Here is a 27,705-nt window from a genome sequence, read left to right on the forward strand (position 1 = left end):
GAGGTTACTGTGGGCAACAGTGAATAAAATAGAGAGTGATAAAATTGGATCCAATCTGCCCACATGGGAGGTGCGGTGGGCAGGATCCGCACGCTGCCCATACCCACTAGGGTCTCTTTCCCATTCCCCCTGGTTGTATGCTTTCCCTCCCAGCAGCCATCATCTGCCTTTCTCTGCTGGAGGACCACCCTCAGGCCCAGATGCACCTGCCTGCTGCATTTGGTAAACCGGTCATCCTGGGAAGAAATTCACCACCACCACCACCACCACCACCCCCCCCCCCGGCAGCGGCCCCTAACTAATGACTGGCAGATAGTCTAACTACCTCAGCTCCTTTGCACCTGATGAAGACAACTCCAAGGTAATTTTACACCAGCGCTTCTCATACTTTTATGCTTGTATGAATTGGCTGGGGATTGAGTTCAAATGCAGGTTCTGATGCAGGAGGTCTTTGAAGCTCCAGTTCCAACAAGCTCCTGGGTGACGCAATGTTGCCATCCACAGATCCACTTTAAGCAGCAAGGGTCTCTTGTCCCAGCTCCCTATGGGATCTAGCCAAAAACAATAGGCATCTACACATGTTGGTGTATTTGAGCAAGAGGAAATGCCCCGGGGAAAAAATGTGGATAAGAGATGATGGATAAGATGTGGATCCATAGGCAGGCTATAGAAGGGCTCCTCTCCAGAATTTCCAGAAACATACCAGGATTTAGGAATTCAGCTGACATTCCTGTAGTAGAGGTGTATTTGTGGGCTGAAAGGCATAAGAAATTTCTGCCCCCCTGACCACTCAGAGGCAGTGAGCTGCACCCTGTCTTTGAGCAGCGGGGAAGGGGCAGTGCACAAGGGAAATTGGGGGCTATGAGCACACAGTGAGGATGTGAAGGATACAGTTGTGCCTGACAGCAGGGGAGCCGAGGTGGGTTTTAGACCATTTCAAAATTTTTTTTAAAAAAAGGAAAGAATGATTGTTGGCCGGAAGACTGGTATGCCTTTAGGCTCTGTCAGAAGATTGCTTTGTTAGACCATGTCACAGAGCACAAAAGGGCTGTTCATCAGGCTAGTCCATATGACAGCCCAGGAAGCGATTACCTGATAACGTGTCAAGGTTATGAGGCTGGAAAACGTCCTCTCCTCTGGCTCCCATAACACTGTAAAACTACTGCTAGAACACTTACTTCTCCCCTCAGTTGTCATTCAATAAATATTCACTAGGTGCCAACATGATTCAGGCCGTATTTTAGACACTGGGATCCAAGGATAATCAACACAGAAAAGCGTTCACAGAATTTATACGATAAGTGGGAAATATAAATGATAAGCACAGCAACAAATACATACAAAATATGTCAAATAACTGCCAAGTAGAGAATTAAAAAGAGGTGGAGTCAAAGCAAGAGACTTGGTAGCTACTTCGGAACGAATGGTGAGGGAGGATGTCTTAGCCCAGTCAGGCCAGTATAACAAAATACCACAGGCTGCGGGAGCTTCTAAACAAGAGAAATATATTGCTCACAGTTCTGGAGGCTGGGAAGTCCAAGATCAAGGCTCCAGCAGATTCAGTGTCTGGTGAGAGCCAGCTTCCTGGTTCATAGAAAGCCATCTTCTTGCTGTGTCTTTACATAGCAGAAGGGACAAGGAGGCTCTCTGGGGTCTCTTTCATAAGGGTACTAATCCCACTCATGAGGGCTTTGCTCTCAAAACCTAATCATTTTCCAGAGTCCCCCACCTCCAAATACCAGCACACTGGGAGAATAGGTTCAACATATGATTTGGGGGAGACATAAACATTTAGTCTGTACCACAGGATCTCTCTGAGGAGGTGATATTTAAACCAAGATTTGACCAACTTCAGGTAGGTAATGAGGAGAAAGAACACAGCTGATGAAAGGAACAGGTAGTGCAAAGGCCCTGAGGCATGAATATACTTGGCAATTTCAGGGAACTGAAAGATCAGTGTCCTTACAACAGAATGGATAAGGAGAAGAATTATTTGAAAAGTTACGGCAGAGGAGTCAGATCACGTAGGACTTTATAAGCTAGAGTAAAGAGTTTGGTTAAAACTTAATTTAGTTTGATTTTTTTCCCCCAATTTGGTAGCCAACATCCAATATGGATTCCAATGATCTTAACCTCCTGGTATTCACACCCATGAATAAGCCCCTCCCACAGTGACCTGGGGCTGGCCTGTATGAACAATAGAATAAAGCAGAAGTGGTGGCTGGTACATGACTTCTAAGGGTAGGTCATAAAGACAGTGCAGTTTCTGCCTTTGTCTTTGGAACAGCTTTGGGGGAAGCTAGCCACCATATTGTAAGGACACTGGAACAGTCTCATGGAGAGGCCCATGAGGAGAGGAACAAACCGTAGCCCCAGGCAACATCTGACTGACAGACTCTGAGCTAGGACCACCCAACCAGGCTACCCCAAAAATACATGTTTTTTCATGAACAGCTTGAAAGTAATTTGCAGGATACTTCACCCCTAAATACTTCAACATGTATCCCCCGATACTAGAGAACCTCTGCTACATAACCACAATTAACATTACTACATTTAAAAAATTAACAATAATTCCACAATATCATCTAACATCCAGTCCATATTCAGATTTCCCAGTTGTCCAACAAATATCTCTCTGGGACTTTGGACCCATTTTACTTGTGATGATAATTCATGAATAGGTCTTAAACAAGAGATTGGCATGATCTGATTTGCATCTTCAAAATTTCAGTCTAACTTCTGTGTAGAGAACCGATTTGAGGGGCTAAGTTTGTTTCCTGGGGCTGCTACAGTAAATTATACAATGCAAACTTGAATGTATTTTTATTTATTTATTTATTTATCACAAATAAGAATTTATTTTCCCATGGTTGTGGAGGCCAGAAGAAGGAAATCAGTAGCGCTGGGCCCAAAATCAGCTGCCTTGTAGCAGCTTCTGGTGGTCTCAGGCATTCCTTGGCTTGTGGCTGCATCACTTACGACCTCCACCTCTGTCTTCACATTGCCTTCTTCTCTTCTCCGTGTGCTCCCTCTACCTCTCTCTTACAAGGACACTTGTGACTGCATTTAGGGCCCAGGATAATCTCTCCTCTCAGCATTCTTGACTTAATCATATTTGCAAATATTTTCCAAATAAGGTAACACTTACAGATTTCAAAGCAACTTCTTTCAAGATACATCTCCAAAGGCTAGTGATACAAAAGCAAAAATGAACTTTTGGGACTTCATCAAGATAAAAAGCTTCTGCACAGCAAAGGAAACAGTCAACAAAACAAAGAGGCAACCCACAGAATGGGAGAAGATATTTGCAAATGGGACTACAGATAAAGGGCTGGTACCCAAGATCTATAAAGAGCTTCTCAAACTCAACACCCAAAAAACAAATAATCAAGTCAAAAAATGGGCAGAAGACATGAAAAGACACTTCTCTGAAGAAGACCTGCAAATGGCTAACAGACACATGAGAAAATGTTCATCATCATTAGCCATCAGGGAAATTCAAATCAAAACCACACTGAGATGCCACCTTACACCAGTTAGAATGGCAAAAATGGACAGGGAAAGAAACAACAACTGTTGGAGAGGTTGTGGAGAAAGGGGAACCCTCTCACGCTGTTGGTGGGAATGCAAGTTGGTACAGCCACTTTGGAAAACAGTGTGGAGGTGCCTCAGAAAATTAAAAATAGAGCTACCCTATGACTCAGCAATTGCACTCCTGGGTATTTACCCCAAAGACACAGATGTAGTGAGAAGAAGGGCCATATGCACCCCAATGTTCATAGCAGCAGTGTCCACAATAGCCAAACTGTGGAAAGAGCCGAGATGCCCTTCAACAGACGAATAGATAAAGAAGATGTGGTCCATATATACAATGGAATATGACTCAGCCATCAGAAAGGATGAATACCCAACTTTTACACCAACATGGATGGGACTGGAGGAGATTATCCTAAATGAAATAAGTCAAGCAGAGAAAGTCAATTATCATATGGCTTCACATAAGGAATAGCACGGAGGACATTAGGAGAAGGAAGGGGAAAATGAAGGGGGGGGAATCGGAGGGGGAGACGAACCACGAGAGACGATGGACTCTGAGAAACACACTGAGGGTTCTAGAGGGGAGGGGGTTGGGGGGGATGGGTTAGCCCGGTGATGGGTATTAGGAGGGCACGTACTGCATGGAGCATTGGGTGTTTTACGAAAACAACGCATTGTGGATCACCACATCCAAAACTAATGATGTATTGTACGGTGACTAACATAACATAATAAAATTAAATTTAAAAAAAAGATTCCAAAGAACAGGACCTGATGTCTTTAGGAAACCTTATTCAGCTTCCTCCAGGGACCTAGAGTAGAAGTGAGAAGACCATTGGCAGCCACTGCCCATGTCCAGGCAAGAAGTCTGTATCTTGGACCAGGATGGTGGTAGTGAAGAAAGAGCAGTGGACAGATTCAGGGTAATTGCTAATAGATTTGATGGGGAGCAGTGGGAGGTGTGGAAGGAGTACAAGAAATCAAAGAACCCTCTGGAGCCTGTCTAGTACTCCCACTAATCTCCACTAACTGGGTTGTCAACTCCTTGAGAGCCCAAAGCCTTTCATTATGTCAACACCTCTGGGACTCAGGCTGGGGCTTTTCTTATAGTGGGTCTACCCAGTCGTTTAACCGAATTGAAAAGAGATACAGGGGTCAGAGCATCAATTAGCCTCTTTGCCAGAGTGTAGCCATGTACAGAAATGTCAGAAAAGCTCTCTTTGGGGGACGCCTGGGTGGCTCAGTTGGTTAAGCGCCTGCCTTCGGTTCAGGTCATGATCCCGGGGTCCTGGGATTGAGCCTCCGCATCAGGCTCCCTGCTCAGCAAGGGAGGCTGCTTCTCCCTCTGCCTGACCCTCCCCTTGCTTGTACTCTCTCTCTCTGACAAATAAATAAATAAAATCTTCAAAAGAAAGAAAGAAAGAAATGCTCTGTTCTTTGAACATCAGTGACCCAGTCTGAACCTCTCAACAGAAACTTGTTCTTAAATTAAGGGTCCTGCTTCCCCTCTGTCCAACCTGGGTGGCTGCAGTAAGGAATCCAGAGAAATCTCTGAAAAAGATCTTTTACAAACTAAGCAAAAGCAATTTATGTGGTTTTTTTTCTTTTAAACTGTCTTCAGTACTGTTATGTTTAAATTCATTTGGTCTTACTGATTGTTTTAAGACCAACAGCTGACAGGCTTTGAAAAGCATGGATTTCTTGATAACTTTACCTGTAGTATAAATGTGAGTAAGGGCCCTCATCCATTTTTATACCTTAAACAAAGATGTCTAAGGCACATACACAAAAATCTTCTTTGAAGCCAATGAAAACAATGCTCAGCCACAGCCATATTCTGTGAAGTACAAATGTCAAACACATTCTACCAACTTTCTAATGGTAATGAAATCAACTCTCAAAAGACTTGCCAATTATCAGATTTTATCTTCGGTCAGCTAGTATTGTTTGCTTTCATTGGCTCTTATTAAAATAACCCTAAAGAAATGAATATCTATTTTCACTTACTTACTCATTTCGAATATGGATACCAGGGGTGCCTGGGTGGCTTAGTCCGTTAAGAGTCCGACTCTTGATCTCAGCTCAGGTCTTGATTTCAGGGTCATGAGTTCAAGCCCTGCATTGGGCTCCACACCAGGTTTGGAGCCTACTTTAAGAAAGAAAAAAAATATATATATATATCATATATATCCATATATATATATATATATGGATACCAAAGAGATTTGCTACATTCAGATCTACACAAGGTCTTCCAGTGGCTCCACAAAGCCTGGGGGGACACAGAGCCTCAGAAGGATGTTCCTGCCTTTTCCAACCTCGGGCAAAATTTAGCATGCCCACCAAGTGCCAGTCCCCTAAAACAGCTCCACCCAATCACAGAAGTGCACCATAGAGGGAATGAAATCACCTTGGCTGGGGATACAACTTCTGCAGATTTCATGCAGATCAACATCCTGCTGCTTCCGTCTGTACCTACTTCCTTCCTTCTCTTCCTGATCCTGGCTCTTCATCTCACCCCTGCTACCCACCCTGGTTCCCCTGGCTCTGAAGATCCATCATGGACACCAGCTTGACACCAGGAGTGCTGCTGGGACCCAATTCAGGCATTCCCTCTCCAACACCAGGATTTGGGGGTTCAGGTTAGAGATACTTGGGTTTTCAGTTGGATCTCAGGGTGGCTTCCTACCTGGGGCAGGGAATGGGGAGAGGGAGGAACGGGAATTAGGCATGAATCATTCAGCAAATGCGGAAGTCTACCACATGTCTGACCATGTCTAATGCACTGGGGATTCAGTGGGGAGCTGGCCATAATCTCTGTCCTCAAAGAGTTTACAATTCAGTAAGGGGGTGGTTGAAGATGGATGCACAAGTCACTCTGGGAACACAGGTTATGGGCACTCAATTCAGTATCAGGAAGGGAGAAAATATGGGGCTCAGGGATGGGGTTGCCAGATTTAGTAAATAATAACACAGGATGCTCTGTTAAATTTGAATTTCAGTTAAAAAGCAAATAGTTATTTGGGTTAAGCATATCCCATGCAACATTTGGGGCAAAATTACAGTAAAAAAGTATGCATTGTTTATCTGAAATTCAGATGTAACTGGGCATCCTATGTTTTTATTTCACCACCAAAAACTGATTTGACTCAGCTTACGAGACTGAATCCCCAAATTTTCAAGGGTGGATCTTGCAGTTGGACAGAAAAGAGGCAAATACCTATGTCATGCAGTTTGTAAGATAATTACTTCTAAAGCCCCCTTTTTTCCTCACTTCCAACTATCTGTAAAGGTGTTTGTAATTCTACCATTAGAAGTTAGCTCTTTGGGGTTATCTCACTGTTTAGTTTTCCAGTTAAGTAGTAGAAAAAAGAAAATCAAGAAAGCTAATGCAGCTTAACATAAGAAGGAAGCTTCTAGAATTAAAGAGCTGGTGAGTATTAGGAAGTGAGCTGTCACAGAAGATGTTCAAGAATTGGTCAAATGTAAGGGAGGTCAACAGGGCTCGGTTGGATCAGGTGTTAGCAAGCTTTATCTGTAAAGGAGTAAATAGTAAATATCTTTGGCTTTGTGAGTCATGTGGTCTCTGTCACAACTGCTCAACTCTGCCATTGTTGCCATTTTGTAGCACAAAAAAAAAATGTATAAATGCATGGGCATTATATTCCAATAAAACTTAAATTTCCAAAACTGGGCGTCAAGGTAGATTTAGCCCAATTTGCTGACCCCTGGCTCAGATAATCTCCAACATCTTGTTCAAGCCTCAGATGCTCTGACAAGTTAAAACTTTTAAAATGCTAACACCCCCAACAGTGGTCCCTTAACAGTTTGAACTTGAGCCTGGAATAAGTTTTCAATTAAGGCCCATGAGAATGGACATGGGTAGGCCCCAGGGATGGTCAGGAAGAGGTCAGTGTGCAGAGGAGGAGAAAGGGTTGAGGAAAAGTCGTCCTGTTGGTCTTCAGAGTGTAGATGACTGGAAATCAGAGACAGTTCCTACATGGTCATCTCCCACTGCCCGCACCCCCACCAGCAGATAGAGACCAGGAACAAGGGGGGGTGATACTTGCTTCAACCACCCACATGTTGAAATGAACGACATCAATGCATGTTCACAGCAAGAGTGAAGGAAAGGCCACTTCATCATCCCAGTGGTGAACAGGTTAAAAGCCAACACCCATCAGTCCCCGGAATATGGGCCTCTGTTCAACAAGGAGATCCTGTTCTCTAAAAGGCATTGAGAAGGAATAAAACAAGCCCTCAAGGGGTTAGTAAAAGGAAAAAAAGAGAACTTTAGCATTTTTTCCTTTGCCTTTTAAAAATTAATTCCATCCACTGCCTTTATTTTATGTCATTCTGAAAGCATCCAAGACTTAAGACAGAATTTTGTTCCCAAAGCCCTAGATATTAGGAAGCTCTTCTTGAGTCATGCTGGCCCATTTTCTGCTGCCATTACAGGTGCCACCACCCTGTAGACACTGCCACCCATTACCAAGGCTCTGCCACGCAGCCTACCCCACCCCCCACCAAAGCTTTGGTCCTCACTCAGACCCTGAGAAATCAGTCCTAGTGCCCTCTACCACGGGTTAACTCCTTTGATGGCTTTATTCTTCCACTCACTCAGACACCCCCAGGCCTCAAGATCTAGGAGAACCACACAGCACCTGCTCCCTGAGCTGCTGCTACGTGGCTCTGCAGGACTAGGGCTCTGCTTGGTCCTGAAAGGAGTGGGTGCAGAGGAGAGCTTGTCTGGGCTTGGTTATTATGGTATTTCCTTTGGTCTTCCCTCTTCCTGTTTCTCCTCACAAAGGGAAATGGGAGACTGAGGCATGCAAGCATCTGGGCTTTTTTGGAGTGAAGTGTATCAGCGTGGGGGCTCATGGGTATCTCCTATACCCTGTCTAGCCCAGCATGCAAACTTTATCTGATCATTTACACATAACAGACACTCAAAAATTGTGGATTTGTAGCAAATGGTTTAACTCAATACCTATAAATGTCTAAATGCATAATACAGAATAATAGCTAACTTGTGCAGCATTCGTAGGTGTCAAAACATTTCATATCTGTAAAGCAAGGGTATCAGCCAGAAAGCAGTTATTTTCCTATTTACCAACCATGATAGAAATGTCAACATTTTTAAATTTTTTTAAATTTTAATTACATACATACATTTAACATACAGTGTTATATCATTGTCAGGTGTGCAATACAGTGATTCAGCAATTCTTCACGTTCCTCAGTATTCATCATGATACGTGTCTTCTTAATCCCCTTCACCTATTTCATCCATCCCCCCACTATCTCCCCTCTGGTGGCCATCAGTTTGTTCTCTATAGTTAAGGGTCTGTTTTTTTTGTTTGTCTCTTTCTTATTTTGTTTGTTTCTTAAATTCCACATATGAGTGAAATCATATGGTGTTTGTTTTTCTCTGACTGGCTTATTTTGCTTAGCATTCACTCTAGATCCATCCATGTTGTTGCAAATGGCAAGATGTCATTCTTTTTTATGGCTGAGTTATATTCCATTGTATATCTATATACCACATCTTCTTTATCCAGCCATCAGTTGATGGGTTGCTTTCATAATTTGGCTATTGTAAATAATGCTGCCATAAACATGGGTGGCACGTATACCTTTGGATTAGTATTTTCATATTCTTTGGGTAAGTACCCAGTAGTGCAATTACTGGATCATAAGGTAGTTTTCTATTTTTAACTTTTTGAGGAACCCCCATACTGTTTTCCACAGTGGCTGCACCAGTTTGCATTCCCACCAACAATGCACATCCTGGCCAACGCTTGTTGTTTCTTGTGTTTTTTATTTTAGCCATTCTGACAGGTGTGAAGTGATATCTCATTGCAGTTTTGATTTGCATTTCCTGGTGATGAGTGACATTGAGCATCGCTTCATGTGTCTGTTGGCCATCCGAATGTCTTCTTTGGAGAAATATCTGTTCGTGTCTTCTGCCCATTTTTCACTGGATTATTTGTTTGTGTGTGTGTGTGTGTGTTGATTTGTATAAGTTCTTTATATGTTCTGAATACTAACCCTTTATTGGATATGTCATTGGCAAATATCTTCTCCCATTCAGTAGGTTGTTTTTTAGATTTGTTTGTTGCTTCCTTTGCTGTGCAGAAGCTTTTTATTTTAATGTAGTCCCAATAGTTTATTTTTACTTCTGTTTCCCTCGCCTCGGGAGACAGAGCTAGAAAAATGTTGCTACATCCAATGTCAGAGAAATTTCTGCCTGTGCTCTCTTTTAGAAATTTTATGTTTTCAGGTCTCACATTTAGGTCCTTCATCCATTTTGCTAATATTTTGTTGAGGATTTTCACATCTCTATTCATCAGAAATATTGGCCTATAGTTCTCTTTTTTTTTTTTGAAGTGTCTTTATCTGGTTTGGGGTGTCAAGGTAATGTTGGCATCATAGAATGAATTTAGAAACTTTCCTTCCTCTTTTATTTCCTGGGGTAGTTTGAGAAGAATAGGTATTAACTCTTCTTCAAATGTATGGTAGAATTCACCTGTGAAGCCATCTGGTCCTGGACTTTTGTTTGTTGGAAGTTTTTTGAATACTGATTCAATTTCATTGCTGATAATTGGTTTGTTCACATTTTCTATTTCCTCCTGATTCAGTTTTGGGATGTTATATATTTCTAGGAATTTATCTATTTCTTCTAGGTTGTCCAATTTGTTGGTATGGAATTTTTCATAATATTCTCATTTTAGCCTTTGTATTTCTGTGGTGTTGGTTGTTACTTCTCCTCTTTTATTTCTGATTTTGTTTGAGTCCGCTCACTCTCTCTCTCTTTTTAAATGAGTCTAAAGGTTTATCCATTTCATTGATCTTTTCAAAGAATCAGCTCCTGGGTTGACCGATCTGTTCTATTGATTTTTTTAGTTTCTATTTTATTTCTGCTCTAATCTTTATTATTTCTTTCCTTCTACTGGTTTTGGGTTCTGTTCTTTTTCTAGCTCCTTTGGGTATAAGGTTAGGTTTTTACTTGAAATTTTTCTTGTTTCCTGAGGTAGGCCTATATTGCTATAAACTTCCTTCTTAGAACAGCTTTTGCTGCATCCCAAAGATTTTGGACCATTGTGTTTTCATTTTCTATTGTCTCCGTGTTTTGTTTTGTTTTTTTAATTTCTTCTTCTATTTCTTGGTTGACCCATTCATTGTTTAGTAGCATGTCATTTAACTTCCATGTATTTGTGTGTTTTTTCCAGATTTTTTTCTTGTGGTTGATTTCTAGTTTCATAGCATTGTGGTTGGGAAAGATGCATGGTATGACTTTGATCTTTTTGAATTGTTGAGACTGGTTTTGTGGCCTAATTATGTGATCTACTCTGGATAATGTTTCATGTGCACTTGAGAAGAATGTGTGAATATGCATTCTGCTGTTTTAGGATGGAATGTTTTGAATATATCTGTTAGATCCATCTAGTCCAATGTGTCATTCAAAGCCACTGTTTTCTTGTTGACTCTCTGTTTGGATGATCTATTTATGTAAGTGGAGTGTTGAAGTCTCCTACTATTATTCTATTACTATTGATTGCTTCCTTTATGTTTGTGTTTAGCTGCTTTATATATTTGGGTGCTCCCATGTTAGGTGCAGATATTTATATCATTATATCTTCTTGTTGGATTGTTCCCTTTTTGATTATATAGTGTCCTTCTTTGTTTCTTGTACAGTCTGTTTTCAAATCTATTTTGTCCAATATAAGTATTGTTACCCTGGCTTTCTTTTCACATCAATTTGCATGATAAATGCCTTTCTATCCCTTCACTTTCAATCTGAATGTGTCTTTAGGTAAGAAATGAGTCCCTTATAGGCAGCATATAGATGAGTCTTGTTTTTGAATCCCTACTCTGTCATCCTATGTCTTTTGATTGTAGTGTTTAGTCCATTTACATTCAAAGTAATTATTAATAGGTATGTACTTATTGCCATTTTTTGATACTTGTTTTATGGTTATTTTGTAGTTCTTCTCTGTTCCTTTCTCTCTGTTTTTGAAGATTTTATTTGTTTGAGAGAGAGAGAGAGAGTGAGCGGGGGGGGTGGTAGGGAAGGGCAGAGGCAGAGGGAGAAGCAGACTCCCCACTGAGCAGGGTACACAATGAGGGGACTCTATCACAGGACCCTGGGATCATGGCCTGAGCTGAAGGCAGACACTTAATTGACTGAGCCACCCAGGCACCCCTTTTCTGTTCCTTTCTTCTCTTGCTCTCTTCTCTCAGTTTGCTGAGATTCCTTTCTCTTTATTTTTTGCATATCTACTACTGGTTTTTGATTTGTGGTTACCACTAGGTTCGTATATAACATCTTATGCATATAGCAGTCTATATTAAGTTGATGGTCACTTAAGTTTGAACCCATTCTTTAGTCCTCTCCCCCAACCCCCCCGTTTTAGGTATATGGTGTCATAATTTACATCCTTCTATTTTGTGAATCCATTGACTGGTATTTGTAGGTACACTTAATTTTACTGCTTTTGTACTTCTCATTTTTCTTACTCCTGTTTAGGGTCTTTCCTTTCCACTCAGAGTCTCCTTTAACATTTCTTGTGGGGCTGGTTTAGTGGTCATGAATTCCTTTAACTTTTGTTTGTCTGGGAAGCTCTTTATCTCTCCTTCTATTCTGAATGATAGCCTTGCTGGATAGAGTATTCTTGGCTGCAGATTTTTTTCCTTTTAGCACTTTGAATCATGCCACTCCCTTCTGTCTGTAAAGTTTCTGCTGAAAAATCAGCTGATAGCCTTATGGAGTTTCCCTTATATATGCCATCTTCTTTTCTCTCACTGCTTTTAAAATTGTCTTTTTGTCTCTACTTTTTGCCATTTTAATTACTATGTGTCTTAGTGTGGACCTCCTTGGGTTGATTTTGTTGGGGGCCCTCTGTGCCTTCTGGATCTGGATTTCTGTTTCCTTCCCCAGATTCAGGAAGTTTTCAACTATTATTTCTTCAAATAAATTTTCCACCCCCTTTTCTCTCTCTTCTCCTTCTGAGTCCCTATAATGTGAATGTTATTATGTGTGATGGTGTCACTGAATTCCGTAAAACTATTTTCATTTTGTATTACTTTTCTTCTCTCACCTGCTCAGCTGGATTGCTTTCCACTACTCTGTCCTCCAGGTCACTGGTCCATTCTTCTGCTTCCTGTAGTTTACTATTTATTTCATCTAGCATATTTTTAATTTCAGTTATTGAGCTCTTCATCTCTGATTGGTCCTTTACTACGTTTTCTGTCTCTTTGTTAAGGGTCTTAGTGAAGCCTTCCACTCTTTTCTCAAGTCCAGTGAGCATCTTTATGATCACTACTTTAAATTCTCTATCAGGCATATTACATATCTCCTTCTCATTTAACTCTTTTGCTGTGATTTTGTCCTGGTCTTTTGTTTGGGACACAGTCCTCTGTCTCTTCATCTTGTCTAACTCTCTGTGTCTGGTTCTATGTATTAGGAAGGTCAGCTGCATCACCAGCTGTTGAAAGTAGTGACTTTATGAGGAAGAGTTCCTATGGTGCCCTCTGTTCTGTTCATCAGAACTTGGCACTTGAGGGGTGTCTCCTTTGTGTTTCGTGCACCCTACTATTGTGGCTGAATTGCTTTTGCCTTCAGTCCATTCATTTGCAATGGCTCTCTTTGCCTGTTGTGGGCAAGGTTTGATGCCTGTGTTCTTAGTGGGCCAGTCTGGGGCCACCCTAGATTTGAGTTGAGTCAGACCGGGTGTTTATCAAAGATGCAGTAGCACTGAACTGCAGGATGCTTTCTTTGTGTTGTACCCTGAAAAACTTTTGCTGGTAGGCAGGGCCTATAGTCAGACCAAATATCTGCCCCCAGCCCATTGCTGCAGTCAGACTGGTGTGTGTATGGTTACCTTCGCCTCTGCCCAGGGTAAGAGTCACTTTGGAATGGTGCTGTCCCCTGTCAGGACTGCTTGCACACCGCCAGGCTTGTGGCACCACTCTGGACCAGCTCCAGGCAAGGACTTATTGAAGGGGACAAGTCCCCAGAAAATGCAGAAGGCAGGGCTTGCAGTGTTAGCACGTTTATGAGGGGCTGCTGTGGGAGAGGACCTAGAGCCGAGGCCTGGGTGGAGGGGGCATGTCTGCAGGAGAACAAAGGGGTGGGGTGTGCTCTTAGCAAGTTAGGTAGCAAGTGTTGCCACTACACTGGTTCCTGCTGGTGTCCATGTATCTTGGCTGTGCAGCAAGGGAGGGAAATGCTGCCAGCCAGCTCCTTTGTTTCCAATGATCCCTGCCCGTCCAGCACATGCTCTGAGATTAGTAAACAAGTCTCCCTCCTGTATAGCCCAGGTGTTTTTCAAACTGCTGCTTCTATGCTGTATCTCTGTGGAGCTATTTGTTGTCTTGTCTCTTTAAGGACAGGGACTCAGTTTCCTTTCTTCTTCCAGCTCCCCCAGAGCAGGGCCTGCTGATTTTTGAAGTTCCAGGTGTTAAGCCCCACTGATTGTGAAAATTTGTGAAATTATGCCCCTCTGGTTTTCAGAGCCAAATGTTGTGGGGATTTGTCTTCCCCATGCGGGTTCCCTATGCCTGTGGTGCTTGATGTGAGGATCCATTTTGCTCCCAACTGCATCTCCACACTTTCTACCCTCGTTGATGTAGACTCCTCTCTACACTGAGCTGTGGAGAGTCTGTTCTGCCAGTCCTCGGGGTGTTTTCTGGGTTATTTATATGGATGTGGATGTTACCTAGTTTTATCCACGGATGGGGTGAGTTTAGGGCCCTCCTACTCCACCATCTTCCCCCAAAGTGTCAGCAATCCAAATGTGTCAGCATTTTAATATCCTATATGGCCAAACTAGGAATACCAGCTGCATATTAGCCTTGCTGTACCCAGAATGGACTGGAAGACAGTTTGGAACAGATAATGTGGCATCAGGATTCACAAATAAATATGGTTTTCCCACTGTGTGAAGAACTACTTCAGAAGTGTAAAAGATATAAAATTGTTTTTAGTCTCAGTACGAGGCTCACACAGAGCTTCTAAGCACAGGGACTTCAGGGCTTGCATTCACAGCATGGGCAACCTTAAGCCAGATGTGACAAAAACTAAGCTTGCCTCAGCTGCTCCTTTATCTCCCCCTTCCTTGCACACCTGCTCTTTCCTGGCCTTGGCCTCCTTCACCCCTGGGTGCTCTATCTGATGTTCCCTATCTGACATGCCGCCAATGCTCCCAGAGCATTTCATGCTCTTGATACATTCATCCGATATCAAAATGCCCTGCCCTGTGTCTTTTTCCCTCAGCTCTCTGCTCTCTCAGAAACTGAGAAACCCATCTGCATTCAGTTGCCGATGGTTGAAAGTATGCTACACAATTGGGGAAGGAGGCTGGTTCTATCCATTCTACATAATGTTCGCCCTGATTTCCAGGAACACATCCTTACCATGCTCTGTTGAACTAAGTAAATAAATAAGAAGGGCTTCTCTCTGGCCATGACCCTTCCACAACTCACAGAGCAGCACCTTACCACCCCTAGCTCCCCAACTGTGAGATCTAAGCCAGTTGGCTGGAGCTGTGACTCAGCCAGAGCCAAGGGTCTAAACTTGAGGACCACCTCATCATAAATTAGACTAGATCAGACTGAGATCAAGGGAGCTACAGTGTGTGAAATGGGAGGAGGGAGAGAGAGAACAGGCCCTTGTCTCAGAATCTTTTTCACACCCACCTTCTGTCATGCCTACAATCCATTGAATCATAAGAGCTTCTCAAGATTCTAGTATTGATGAGAATAAACACAGCCCCTGGGAAATACTATAATTCAGTGTTTATTCATCTATTCATCTTTCCCAAACATTTTTGAGCACTGCGAATATGCAAGACATCTACAGTTGTATCATTTAACAGTGATCAAAAATACATCCCAAAGCCTCCAAGTCTCTATCATGTCATCTTTTCAATTATCACTTATCTGCCTTTATCACTATCTGAAGTTAGGCCATCTATTTGTCCACTTGTCTGTTTGCATCCTTTCCGACCTTCCCCAACATGTACCTCACAAGAGAAGAGACCTGACCTGGCCCATCACTGTAACCCCACTGCCTAGAATAGTGTCTGCATGTAATAGCACAGTGTGAGTATTTTGTTGAATGAATCAGAGTGAGACAATGATGGTGATGATAGCCAATCCTGGAAGTAGCTATGCTGTGCAACACGCTGTTCTGGTCTCTCTACGTATATTATTTTATTTAATCCTCACAATCCAATGAGGCAGGTGCTGTTATTATTCCCATTTACTCAGAAAATTGAAACCAGAAATGTTAAGTAAAATGCCCAAGGTCACACAGTTAGTGAATGACAGAACCACACCTCAAGCCCAGGCAACCTGGCTCCAGAGCCCATGATCATAACCACTTCACTGCACTGCTCTGCAAAGAGAAGCAAGACAGACCTGGTCCCTTAGAGAAAATTCTAGTGGGGAACTTGAAACAGGAGATGAATGGTCATCCCACAAGCTAGAATGTGATAAATGCAGTGAGAGGCCATAGACTAGGCGATGGGTTAGTTCAAGGGGTCTCAAGAATATCCTTTCTGAGGGATGCCTGGGTGGTTCAGTCAGTTAAGGGTCTACCTTTGGCTCAGGTCCTGATCTCAGGGTCTTGGGATGGAGCCCCACGTCAGGCTCCCTGCTCAGCACGGAGCCTGCTTCTCCGTCTCCCTCTCCCTCTGCCTGCTCCCCCTGCTTGTGTTCCTTCCCTCCCTCTCTCCCTCAAATAAATAAAATCTTAAAAAAAAAAAAAAGAATATCCTTACTGAGTGGCAGAATAAGATCCAGGTGCCCTTGAGTTATGGAGAGGACTGCCAGGAAAAGATGGGGAGAAAAGTATCCCAGAAAAAGGGAATAGTATGACAAAAGTCACAGAAGTAAAAAATATGAAGCCACGTTCAGAGACTGGTGTGAGGAAGAAAAGGAGTTTGTCCAGATGGAGCCCAGGACTGCAGGGGCAGAGAACGGAGTGGTGGAAGCTGAGGCTGCGTTGGGGGCGAAGAGGGGTGTGGGCACTTCATGTGGAAGCGGGGGTGACATGATCTGAAACTTACCTTTGAAATGCCTATCTGTTCTAGCCTGGCGACCAGGAATAATGGTCACTAAGACACTGGAGACCCAGGAGGTGGGCAATTTGGCCCGAGGATGAAGAATGTCATTTCCAGCAGTCAAGGTGGTGCGGGGTGGCGGGGGGGGGGGGGGTGGTGGGGGGGGGAACCCACTTGGAAATGATCAGAGGACCAGTCGATGTCAGAGGCTTGATGAGCAAGAAGGCACCTGGAGGGAACAGTGTGGAGTGGAGAGATGCACCACTGAACTGGGGACAGGCTGGGCTCCAAAGACAATGTGTTTGACAACTTTGCTCTGGCCCGTCCCTGTTCATAGATGTCATTTAAATCCTGAACCTCAGGCCTTCGTGCTGAGACTTTCTTTCTTTTCCCCTTCCTCCCAGTTCATGAAGAGCTCCCTGCAAATCTCATCCTTTTGGATCCTCTCAGGCCTCTGGGTTTTCTGTTAAATTTAAACAAAACATGGAGTATCTACCACTGATCTGTGGTGTTATTTAAAATGCCCTGAGGCTGGGATGCGTGGGTGGCTCAGTTGGTTAAGCATCTGCCTTTGGCTCGGGTCATGATCCAGGGTCCTGGGATCGAGTCCCGCATTGGGCTCCTTGCACAGCCGGGAAGCCTGCTTCTCCCTCTCCCACTCCCCCTGCTTGCTCAGTCTCTCTCTCTCACACTCTCTCTGACAAATAAATATCATAAAAATCTTTAAAAACAAAAAATAAAATAAAATAAAATAAACAAAATGCCCTGAAGCAAAATAAATTTCAAGCCAGGAATGCACCCTTCTAATCCCCAAAATGGAGTTTTTGTAAGGAAAAGGGAGCAGATGAGCCATGGTCCTGGACTGAACAAAGGAAAAGATGTTTACGCACAGCAACTATTTTGCTGTCGGCAATTAGAGAAAGTTGACATCCAGAGGGGGAAGTAGGCTTGTTACGGCACCTGGACTGGATGGCCCCATGGAAGAACCAAGCGGCACTCGGAGATCTTGGAGGATAGGAGGTTTATTTAAGGCCGGCGGGCTCAGAGGAGAGTGGTCTCCAAAGGTCTAAGCCCCACACAAACAAAGGGGGCAATTTATATATTTCTACTTCCACATACTTGGCACTTTTGGCGCGTGCGTGAAGCGGGGCAGGGAGAAGAACCCGGAAGAGCCCCGGGGCAAGGACTGGGACTCTCTTGCTGGCTTGGTCAGCCATCCTAGGACACAGATTTTCCTTATCATTCCCCCCTTTAATGCCCCTTTAAACACCTAGTTTAGAGGGCATCATTCTGTTTGACTCTGAAGGTTGACAGCAAGGCTTGGGGCGAACACAGACTTAATCATAAACTTAACAGCACACCAGGTAGCAGAAGACCAGGACTGATTGGGGCCAGGAAAACCGTGGTGAAATGCGCTCAGGAGTAGACAGCAGAGGGCCAGTAAAAGTGGGATCTATGACCTTAGGTAGAAGCCTCTGGGGGAAAGTCCAGTCAGGAGGGGCAACAGCGCAGAGTCCGACTCCCAAGATGAGAGAAATCACGCCGATGAGAGCCAGGGACCACGGTGAGCAGATGTCCATCAGTCAGTTGGGTCTCGTCGAAGGTGAAGCTGGAGCGGGTTCGTGAAGTCTGGCTGGACGCTCCACTGGCACAGCTCCTCGTCCAAATGATGAGCTTTCTTCTTTCTTCCAATCTTTGACCCAAACTGAGTCCCCTGTCTGGAAGAAGTGTACCTGAGACCCTAAGGAGATTGGGGCCCTCTCAAAGGTGTACTTTTATAGGGTGGCCCCCAGGGCCTGAAGCTGCTCCTTTATCCCTTTATCTCCAACCTGGTGCAAGTTTCCTGGAAAGTTTCCCAAGCACTGGGGAAGCTGTCCATATGTTAATTAGAAACCTGATGTCCCGGGCGTGCAGCGAGCACGCAGGAGAGCTAGGGGTAGCAGATCTGGCCATGAAAGTTAGTCTCCTGACAAAACTTTGCTAAGGTTCCCTTGAGGGTGCAAGTCACTCACTCTACTGTTCAGAGACCCCGTCTCCTCTTGCCTTGGTTCGATCGGAGCCTAGTGTGTCCAGTGGGCTCAAAGGTTATCTGGGCCCTTAAACTTAGAGAGGACGTCTCGGCCCAGGAGAGGGATGGGGCAATCAGGCAGATAAAGGAATTCACGTCGGACCCTGTGGCCCCCGAGGTCACACTGGCGAGCCTGGCACAAGGGCTGTTGTATCACCCACGTCCTGGCGACCCCAAGGATGGTCGCAGTCCTTTTGCCGAAAGGGGCCCCTGGGGAGGTGACAACAGAGTGCTTGGCCCCAGCATCAACCATAAAATTCACTGGTTGGCCCCCCACCTTCATTCTGACCGTGGGCTCATGGGGGCCAAGGAGGAAAGAGCCCGGTCCCCCTCCGTCTGAGTCCATTCCCAAAAGGCCTTTGAGGTCCTCCTCTCGGGGTGCTTCCTCGTGGCGGCTGGGCATTCGTTTTTCCAGTGCCCTTTCTCTCTACAATAGGCACATTGATCCTTTGCCAAGGGGGTTCTGGGCTTCCCCCCTTTCGGTGGTTGGGGTCTCCCCATCTTTGTGTTGTCCTTTTCTTTCAGGGCGGCGGCAAAGAGGCTGACTTTCTTTTTCATCTTTTTGTCGGCTTCCCGTTCGGCTGCGACCTCCCTGTTCACGTAGACCTTATTGGCAATCTCTATTAGTTAGGTGATTTCATCCCAGCAAAACGCTCTAGTTTCTGAAGTTTTTTTCTGATGTTTGGGGTGGCCTGAGCCACAAAGGAGGTGTTTACCATCCGTTGGCTTTCCTGTGCCTCGGGGTCAACTGGAGTGTATATCCTGTGTTCATGGGTTTCTCAGCTCCTACCCGGATTCCCCAGATGTGGGCCTGTCCCTCAGTTGTGATGAAGTCCCATGCTGGGCGCTCTTCGGGTGCGGCTGTATTAGCCCAGGCAGCAGGGTTGATGACTCCCGCTGGTGCGTGTTCTTCCAGGTACTGCCATGCATCTTTCATTATTCTCCTCCTTTCCTCTGTGTTAAACAGGGTGAGGAGTAACTGTTGGCAGTCTTCCCAGGTTTGCCAATGAGTCTGGAAGAGGGATTCTATGAGGTCTACCGTGGCCTGTGGTTTCTCAGAGTAGGATGGGGTGTTATGTACACGTGAGACTTGTCACTGGTTCTCCTGTTACGACTCACCATCGTTGGGACATCCAATGTCCCTTCTGAAGGCCACCCGACATCAAAGGTGGGCCATTCCAATTCACATAGGGTTCTCAACTTGCCGGGGTTCATCCTGACTCCATAGTCTCTCGAAAACCCTTTTCCCTGAACTTTGGGGCTGGTGAGTAGTGTGGAGTCTCCAGGTGAAGTTGAGAGATTTGTTCAAGATCCGTACAATGTCTGCCACAAATGCAGGTCTATTGTCACTATGGATTTTTAATGGCAGGCCGAAACAGGGCACAATCTCCTGCAAGAGGACTTTAGCTACTTCCCAGCTTTGCTCCGTCCTGCTCCGGAGGGCTTTGACCCACCCAGAGTATGTGCATACTATTACTAGGAGATATTTGAACCCCCTGCTCGGCTGCACATCTGTGAAGTCTACCTCTAGATCTTCGAAGGGGGTTGCTCCCATCCTCTGGACACCCGGCAGGGACTGTGGTGCAGACCGAGCATTGTTTTTAGCACATGTTATATACATCGTTCACTCATTGCTCAGCATAGTACTGGCAGCTGACTGATGTAGTCGTGCTTCTTGAGAAGGGCCTCTAATGCAGTTTTTCCCAGATGAGTGAGTCGGTGGTGTTCCTTGACTAGTTGCCCTCCAGTTGCTGTTGGAACAAAGATGTACCCATCTGGCATCATCCACCAACCCTTTTCAGTCAGGGTGGCTCCCTCAGGCATGGCCCATTCCTTTTCCTTCTTAGTGTAACTGGGAGGAGGGACTTCTTCTGGGAGTGTCAGGGACATGGTGAGGGAAGGGGCTCTGTCTGTGTCCTCACTGGCTGCGGTCTTGGCTGCCTTATCTGCCAGACAATTTCCCCGCACTATGGGGTCAACTCCTTTCTGGTGTCCCTTACAGTGCAGGATTGCTACTTCCTTTGGAAACCAGATGGCTTCAAGGAGACTCAGTATCTCCTCCTTGTTCTTGATAGATTTTCCTGCTGCGGCTAGGAGGCCCCTTTCCTTGTAGATGGCTCCATGTATACGTACAGTAGCAAAGGCGTACCGGGAGTCAGTATAGATGTTGACTCGCTTGCCCTCACTGAGGGTGAGGGGTCGGACTAAGGCATATAATTCAGCCCGTTGAGCTGACCATCCAGCTGGTAATGCCTTAGCTTCTAGGACTTCAGTGGTTGTGGTTACTGCATAACCCTCTTTCCAGGCACCCTCTTGTAGGTAACTGCTGTCATTGCTGAACAGCGTGAGCTCTGGATTCTTTATGGTTTGATCCCGCAGATCTGGATGGCTCGTGTAGATTTCATCAGTCACCTCGGAGCAGTCATGGTCTGATTCCCCCTCTTCTGTGGGGAGAAAGGTTGCTGGTTTAATGTCCTTACTGTTTCAAGGGTGACCTGCAGGTTTTTGCAGAGGCACCCTGGGTATTGCGCTAGCCGAGAGTGGGGAAGAAAACGGTGTCCCTATGTGTTCAGGAGGAACACAGCTGCATGAGGGACCTTGACATTAAGTTCTTGCCCCAGGGTAGGTTTGTCTGCCTCCTTGATGAGTAGGATTGTGACTGCCAGCGCCCTGAGGCACGGTGGCCATCTGGCTGCCACGGGACCCAGCTTCTTTGACAGGTAAGCCACTGGCCGTTGCCAGAATCCAACAGTCTGGGTGAGTACCCCGAGTGCTATTTTTTCCTTTTCAGTCCAGGCAGGGGGTTCTCGATCTGGTCTTCCTAAGAGATCATAAAGGGGTCTTGCTATTGCCGAGAGCCCAGGGATCCAGATGCGGCAGAATCCTGCGTGTGGATTCCGGTAAGGAAAAGGGTCATCATCTCCCTGCCACAGCCCGCCCCAGACAAAAAGGGGGCCTACGAGAATTCCTGGGGGCCCCCAGGAATTCTCCCCCAGGGAGATGATGACCCCTTTCCTCTCCAGTCCTAGTTCTCTCTTCCCTTGGGCGAGGAGGAAACCAAGGTATCGGACCTGTTGTTGGCAGATTTGTGCCTTCTTCCATGAGGCTCGGTATCCCGAGTCTGACAGGTTTTGTTTTTTTTCTGAGCCACTTAGGTGCCCCCGGGGGTTGATTTTTAAACACACAGCTTCTGGGATAACACACAGCTTCTGGGATAGTACCCCCATCCCACCCATTTTGATTCAGTGGGTTTGCATAGGAGGGATAGTATTACACCCAGAGCTCATCACAGCACGTGCCCTCCCTAATACCCATCACCTGGCTACCCCAGCCCCCAAATGGTTGCCTTTTTAACAAGGTCCTCCCAGGTGACTCTTACAAAGGAGGTTTGGAAACAATGTCTAAGCTTTGCTGTTCAGAGTGCAGCCAGTGGACCAGCAGGATCTGTATGGCCTGGAGTGTCTTGTTTAAATCGCCAATGTCAGCCCTACCCCAGACAGACAACTGGAATCTGCCTTTGAACAGTATAGTGGCTTGGCTGTTGATCTGACCTCTTCTCCGTTTTCATTCTAGTACGGTTCCTCCCCCTGACTTCCTTGCCCCAGGCCTCTCCAGAAGAGCCAGTGTCCCTTGCCTCTCCCTACCTGAAACCTGTCCCATCCCTGGGGGATGCTCGCCCCAACCTCCCACCACCCAGAGATGACAGGGAAAGGTGCTCTGTGAAGCTAAAGAACCTAAACAGCTGGAGCTCTTGCCTTGTTAGAGAAGGCCAACTTGACTCCCAGGTCCTCTGACCTCTGCAAATTCCAGACCCCCAGGCCTGTCTCATGATCTCAATTTTGGTTGCTCCGCTTTGTCTCCATCAAGTGTTCTGAAGCATTTCACACACGACCGGGCTTAGGCAATTTGGCCAGACCTTCTTGAAATTTTTGATCATGGTCTCTAGAACTGTAGGTTTACTCTGTCCTGACCGCATGATGTCCCCGCGTGTGGTGGCACAGAGTCCTGAGGAAGGGGGGGCTGTGCCTCCTGAGATGAGGAGACCAATCAGATGCCCGTCCGGCCGTGTCCTGAAGAAGCTTAGGTGAGGCTTAGCCTTAGCAGTCTCAGCATTGTGACTTATAGTCAGAAACTATTCCGATGCCGCCATAGACCGTATGCCGTTCACCATGGAACCGCAGATGGGCCCACTCAGACTCCACAGGCTTCTGGGGACTTAAGGGTGCCCGCTGCGGAGTCACAGAATCAGTCTGCTTGAGTAAGCCAAGTCGGACAGTGCATTCATTCACACATTCACAATCCAGAAGTTATTACATTCCCTCCCTGGGAATCCCTACCTGTGAGACCTCTAAGAGGTCTCTGGGAGGTGATCAGGCTCCCCTTCCACCCCAGTGGGGGTGGGCCTGTCTGGGTCCTGGGGCCCCAGGCCTTACCGGAATCCAACATCGGGACCAGGTCCTCATCTGCCAAGTCTCCTCAAGTCCGGTGGGAACAGCGGAGCGGGGCCAGCCCGAGGCGACCGGGGTGGGAGATTGCTGAAAATGAGGCAGGGCGCGCCTTCTCTGTTACTATCCCTCGTTCTGTCACCACCCTGCCGTTGCCCCCAAACCGGGGGCAACAATGGGCCAGCGCGGTTGTGTTTCCTGGTCAGGGAACCAAATGTTAGGGAACCTGAACTAGATGGCCCGATGGAAGAACCAAGCAGCGCTCGGAGATCTTGGAGGATAAGAGGTTTATTTAACGCCAGCAGGCTCAGAGGAGTCTCCAAAGGTCTGAGCCCCAAGCACAAACAAAGGGGGTAATTTATACACTTCCACTTCTGCATACTTGGCACTTTTGGCACATGCGCGAAGCAGGGCAGGGAGAAGAACCCAATCGGTGTGAGTGGGAAGCAGAGTGGGGACAAGAACCCAGAAGAGTCCCGGGGCAAGGACTGGGACTCTCCCACCGGCTCGGTTGGCCATCTTAGAACACAGATTTTCCTTATCAGGACAAGAGCAGTGAACCAGAGGATTCTCCACAAGGCCAGTAGGAACAGAGTAGGACCTCCGACCCACCCAGTGGCAAGAAGTGTCACCCATGCAAGCATTCCAAGTGCTAGTTACACAGGGCACTGGGTCCCGCCATCCAGAATCAATCACATGGGAGCCACGGAATCAACAGAAATACAAGGCACCCAGGCCCCATGTCATTCAGGATCCTCATCCTTGCAAGGGATGGATCTTAACCCAAACTGACTCAAGCGCACACATTGGTCCATGTAACAAAAAGCACAGATTCTGGAAAGCATGGCTGGGCCCAGATGCTCAAATGAGGGCATCATTTCTTTGTGTTTCCAACTAATGGTTCTGTTCTCTCTAATCTTCGATTGTGCACCACCCCCATGTCCGATGTGGTAGCAAAAGCTCCCCCCAGCAGTTTGAAGCTTGGGTTTCACAACCTTAGTGAGGCCAACAGAGAATGCCTCTTTTCCAATAGTTAAGCCAAAGTTCTGGGATTGGGGTGATTAGCTTGGTTTGGGTCATGAGTCCATTCCTAAGCCAATTTCCATACAGAGGGCAACAAGAATGGAGAGATGTTAAGTCTGCAAAGGAAACTCCTTGTAGCTTTTCTGAATTTTCTGGGACTGCCTAAAATCCAAAACCCAAAGGCAGAGAAACAGGAAAAGAAAAAGCAGTGAGATTAGCCAGTTTCCTGCAACATTGTTAATGAAGGCCACAATAGCACTGTTTGATACGAAATGGAATTTGGCACCGGAAAAAATTCAGTTAGCAAATAACAGGGATCACTCATGTCCTGCTAAGTGCCAGGCATTGTTCTAAGGACTTTACATACTTTAAAAATTCTTCTTTACTCCTAAATACCTCAGTGAGCATTTCCTAAAAACAAGGACATCCTCTCACGTAACCAAAGCACAATTTCCAAAATTAAAAATTTAACAAAGTTATAACACTGTTACCTAATCTCCGGAACTGAATCAGATTTAGCACTACGACTGGTAAAAACAACCTGGGATCCCACATTGCATTACATGTCACGTCTCTCTCTTCTCTTTTAATCTGGAATGTTCCTGGATCTTTGTCTGTCTTTCATGACCCTTGCCTTTTTTTTTAAGATTTTATTTATTTATTCGAGAGTGAGCGAAGAGAGAGAGCACACATGAGCGGGGGGGGGAGGGGCAGAGGGAGAAGCAGACTCTGCACTGAGCAGGGAGCCCGATGCGAGGCTCGATCCCAGGACCCGGAGATCATGACCTGGGCTGAAGTCAGACTCTTACCCGACTGAGCCACCCAGTTGCCCTGACACACACCTTCTTGAAGAGTACAGGGAAGTTAACGCCGAGATGTCAAGAAGGTAAGTAACCTCATTAAGAGGAGAAAAAAAGTAGTGAACATTGAGATTTGAATCCAGGTGATGAGGCTCCATGGTTTATATTCCTAACCACTAATTTGTGCTGCCTCTCAAAAGGGCTGCTATCAGGCCATCTTTTCTCTGAACTAGAATGGGTTGAGATGACACCATTTTCACTACGTGAGAAAGAAGTCCCCTGCTTACATGCCAGGCATGTGCGTTGCGTGCATTATCCTACTTAACCCTCACAATAACCGTTTGATGTGGTCCTGCTCCATCACATCTACTCCAGGGCTAATGCCCAGGCTACATAAACACAGAGGAGAGGACTGGAGTCCAGCTCAGGCCTGACTGACCTCACAACCTAAATACCTAAGCACCGTGTGCGCTTGGCTTCTGCCACACATTCTCTGCTGCTTTGCATCCAGGAAGAGGACAGCTCTTTGGTTTTCATAATCACTGGTTTACATCGTCCTAGGAGTTTCTTAAGGCTGGCCTTTGGCCTTCACAATATATTGAAATCAACTGATCTTCTCTTGCAGAGGAACCTACGTAGGCCCGGCTGGGGAACCTGCCTGGTGAGGAAGGTTACAGAAACCGTCTGGGGCTGGACGAGCCACTGGTGTCCCAGAAAGAGCACTGGGCGTCCAACTTGCCATCAAGACAAAGAGGAAAACTGGAAACCGCAGACACAAGGTCAAGTCAACATGAGCAAGAGTCAGGCAGAAAACAGAGTGGAGGAAGGCCCAAGAGCAGGGTAGAACAAAGAGGCCCAAGAACACCGCCGCCACGGGCTGAAGAGCTGCAGCCCACTGTCACCTCTTGCTAATCGGTTTCCTAGGTGTCTGTCCAACTAGAAGGTACAGGGTAGAAGCATAAGAATTCTGCCAAAAGTGATCATAGAAAACAGAGTCATAGAAAAGAGAACCATCCACCCCCTACGTAAAGTAAAAGAGCCTGTCTACTGATTCTCCCTTAAACCATACATTGTCCTACAATAGCTTGCATTCATTTTCCTGGAGAGCACACTTGTCCCACAAGAAGAGACTGGCTCAAGGGGCCCCATCCAAACTCCTTGCCTCTTATGTTCACAGCATCCACATCTCATCTCTTCAACTGGATTCATCAGAAACATTTGCTTCTGCAAATAAAGACTGAGGTCATGACTGAGCAGAGAAAACGCTGGATCTTTCTCAAACCGGTTCATGGAGTCCCAGACTTAGTCTTTTTCCCGCCCCGCCCCAGACTTCGTCTTCTTCATTAGTGACCTTCTCAAAGAATATGATGTGGAGTTGACTTTTGAACATAGAGCATGAATGTTTTCATGTCGACGATCCATTTCTGGACACTCAAAATATTTTAAAAATAGTGTAAGTTACAAGGGTACTGTGCTTTAGAGGGTGTGATAAAATTTAAATCTAAACCTATATGAAGGTTTGGTTGTATAATGAAGTTGGTGTATAAATATATTGGCATGTGGGTATTCTTCTGGCCTCAGAAGGATTGATTAGGCATTTCCATTAGTGAATACACTGAGAGCATTTAAAATAACATTTGATCTACAAGCAACTTCTTGGGAAAATGGGTATTGAATAAAAGAAGAAACACCTATAGCTGCAAGAAAAATATTTAATGATTTGCTTACTATCATCACTGATTTCCTTAAAGTCCTTAAAAATCATGTTTAATATTAACCAACAAAATTATCATACAATGGCCACGAAATGAGCATTACTTCTTTTAAGACACATGCATGAGGAAATTTTTAATTTCCAAGTTAGTGACAGCACTGGCATTTTTAGAACTTCTATTCTTATGAAGTCACATGCTACTCCATGAGGATATTGATTATTTCTATCAGAAAGGAAAATGTAAGACACTTGGAAGACTAAGGTAAAGATGCAAACATGTTGCTGACTTTGCTGTATTTCACCCTTGATCTGTCCTTGAATTTGAATCCATAGAAAATGTAAGCTTGCAACCACCTGGGGCAGGAAAAGTTTTGTTGGTGCTTTGAGATGAAGTCTGAGGAGGTCCTACACCAGGAAGAAAATTCCAGCCTGAATGCTTGGGATTTCTCTTCATGTCGTTGCTTCTAACACCCCTTAGGAAAAGCAAATGGCCTCTCACTCACAAACCAGACCTGTGGGCAAACACTGGGGCTCTGTCACAGCTCGTGTGTCAGACAGCTGTGTGCAGGCAGTGAGAGAAAGGGGCTGGTGCAGGAACCACAAAGCAGGACACAGGCTGATGAACTCTAAAATAATTAGGCTTTTCTATTGGTATGCGTTAGACAAGTATGTAAGTAGTACATCGTGACCATGATTTTATGGATATTATTGCTTAAGATGAGACTAAGGAAGGAATTTATTTTTTTTTAAGATTTTATTTATTTATTTGACAGAGAGAGACACAGCGAGAGAGGGAACACAAGCAGGGGGAGTGGGAAAGGGAGAAGCAGGCCTCTCGCGGAGCAGGGAGCCCGATGCGGGGCTCGATCCCGGGACCCTGGGATCATGACCTGAGCTGAAGGCAGATGCTTAATGACTGAGCCACCCAGGCGCCCCAGGAAGGTATTTAAATGAAAGAACAGAGTTGTGTAATTAATTGTATCTTGGACTTCAGGTACATAGAAGTGGATTCACCATCACGCTTAGATCATAACCCATTCTCAGCACA

At 45.5% G+C, this 27,705-nt stretch overlaps 1 long non-coding RNA gene across 1 annotated transcript; it reads left to right on the forward strand.

Annotated features, from left to right (window-relative positions):
• The first annotated feature begins 292 nt into the window (after nt 1-292).
• Nucleotides 293-27,447, forward strand: LOC114210879 (uncharacterized). Its single transcript, XR_003609598.2, has 3 exons — nt 293-361; nt 16,638-16,732; nt 25,569-27,447. It is a non-coding gene; the product is annotated as an uncharacterized LOC114210879 (long non-coding RNA).
• The last annotated feature ends 258 nt before the right edge of the window (nt 27,448-27,705 follow it).

Source organism: Eumetopias jubatus, unplaced genomic scaffold, assembly GCF_037043125.1.
Source record: "Eumetopias jubatus isolate StellerSeaLion01/CBP00866 unplaced genomic scaffold, mEumJub1_p1.0 scaffold_3, whole genome shotgun sequence".
NCBI lineage: Eukaryota > Metazoa > Chordata > Mammalia > Carnivora > Otariidae > Eumetopias > Eumetopias jubatus.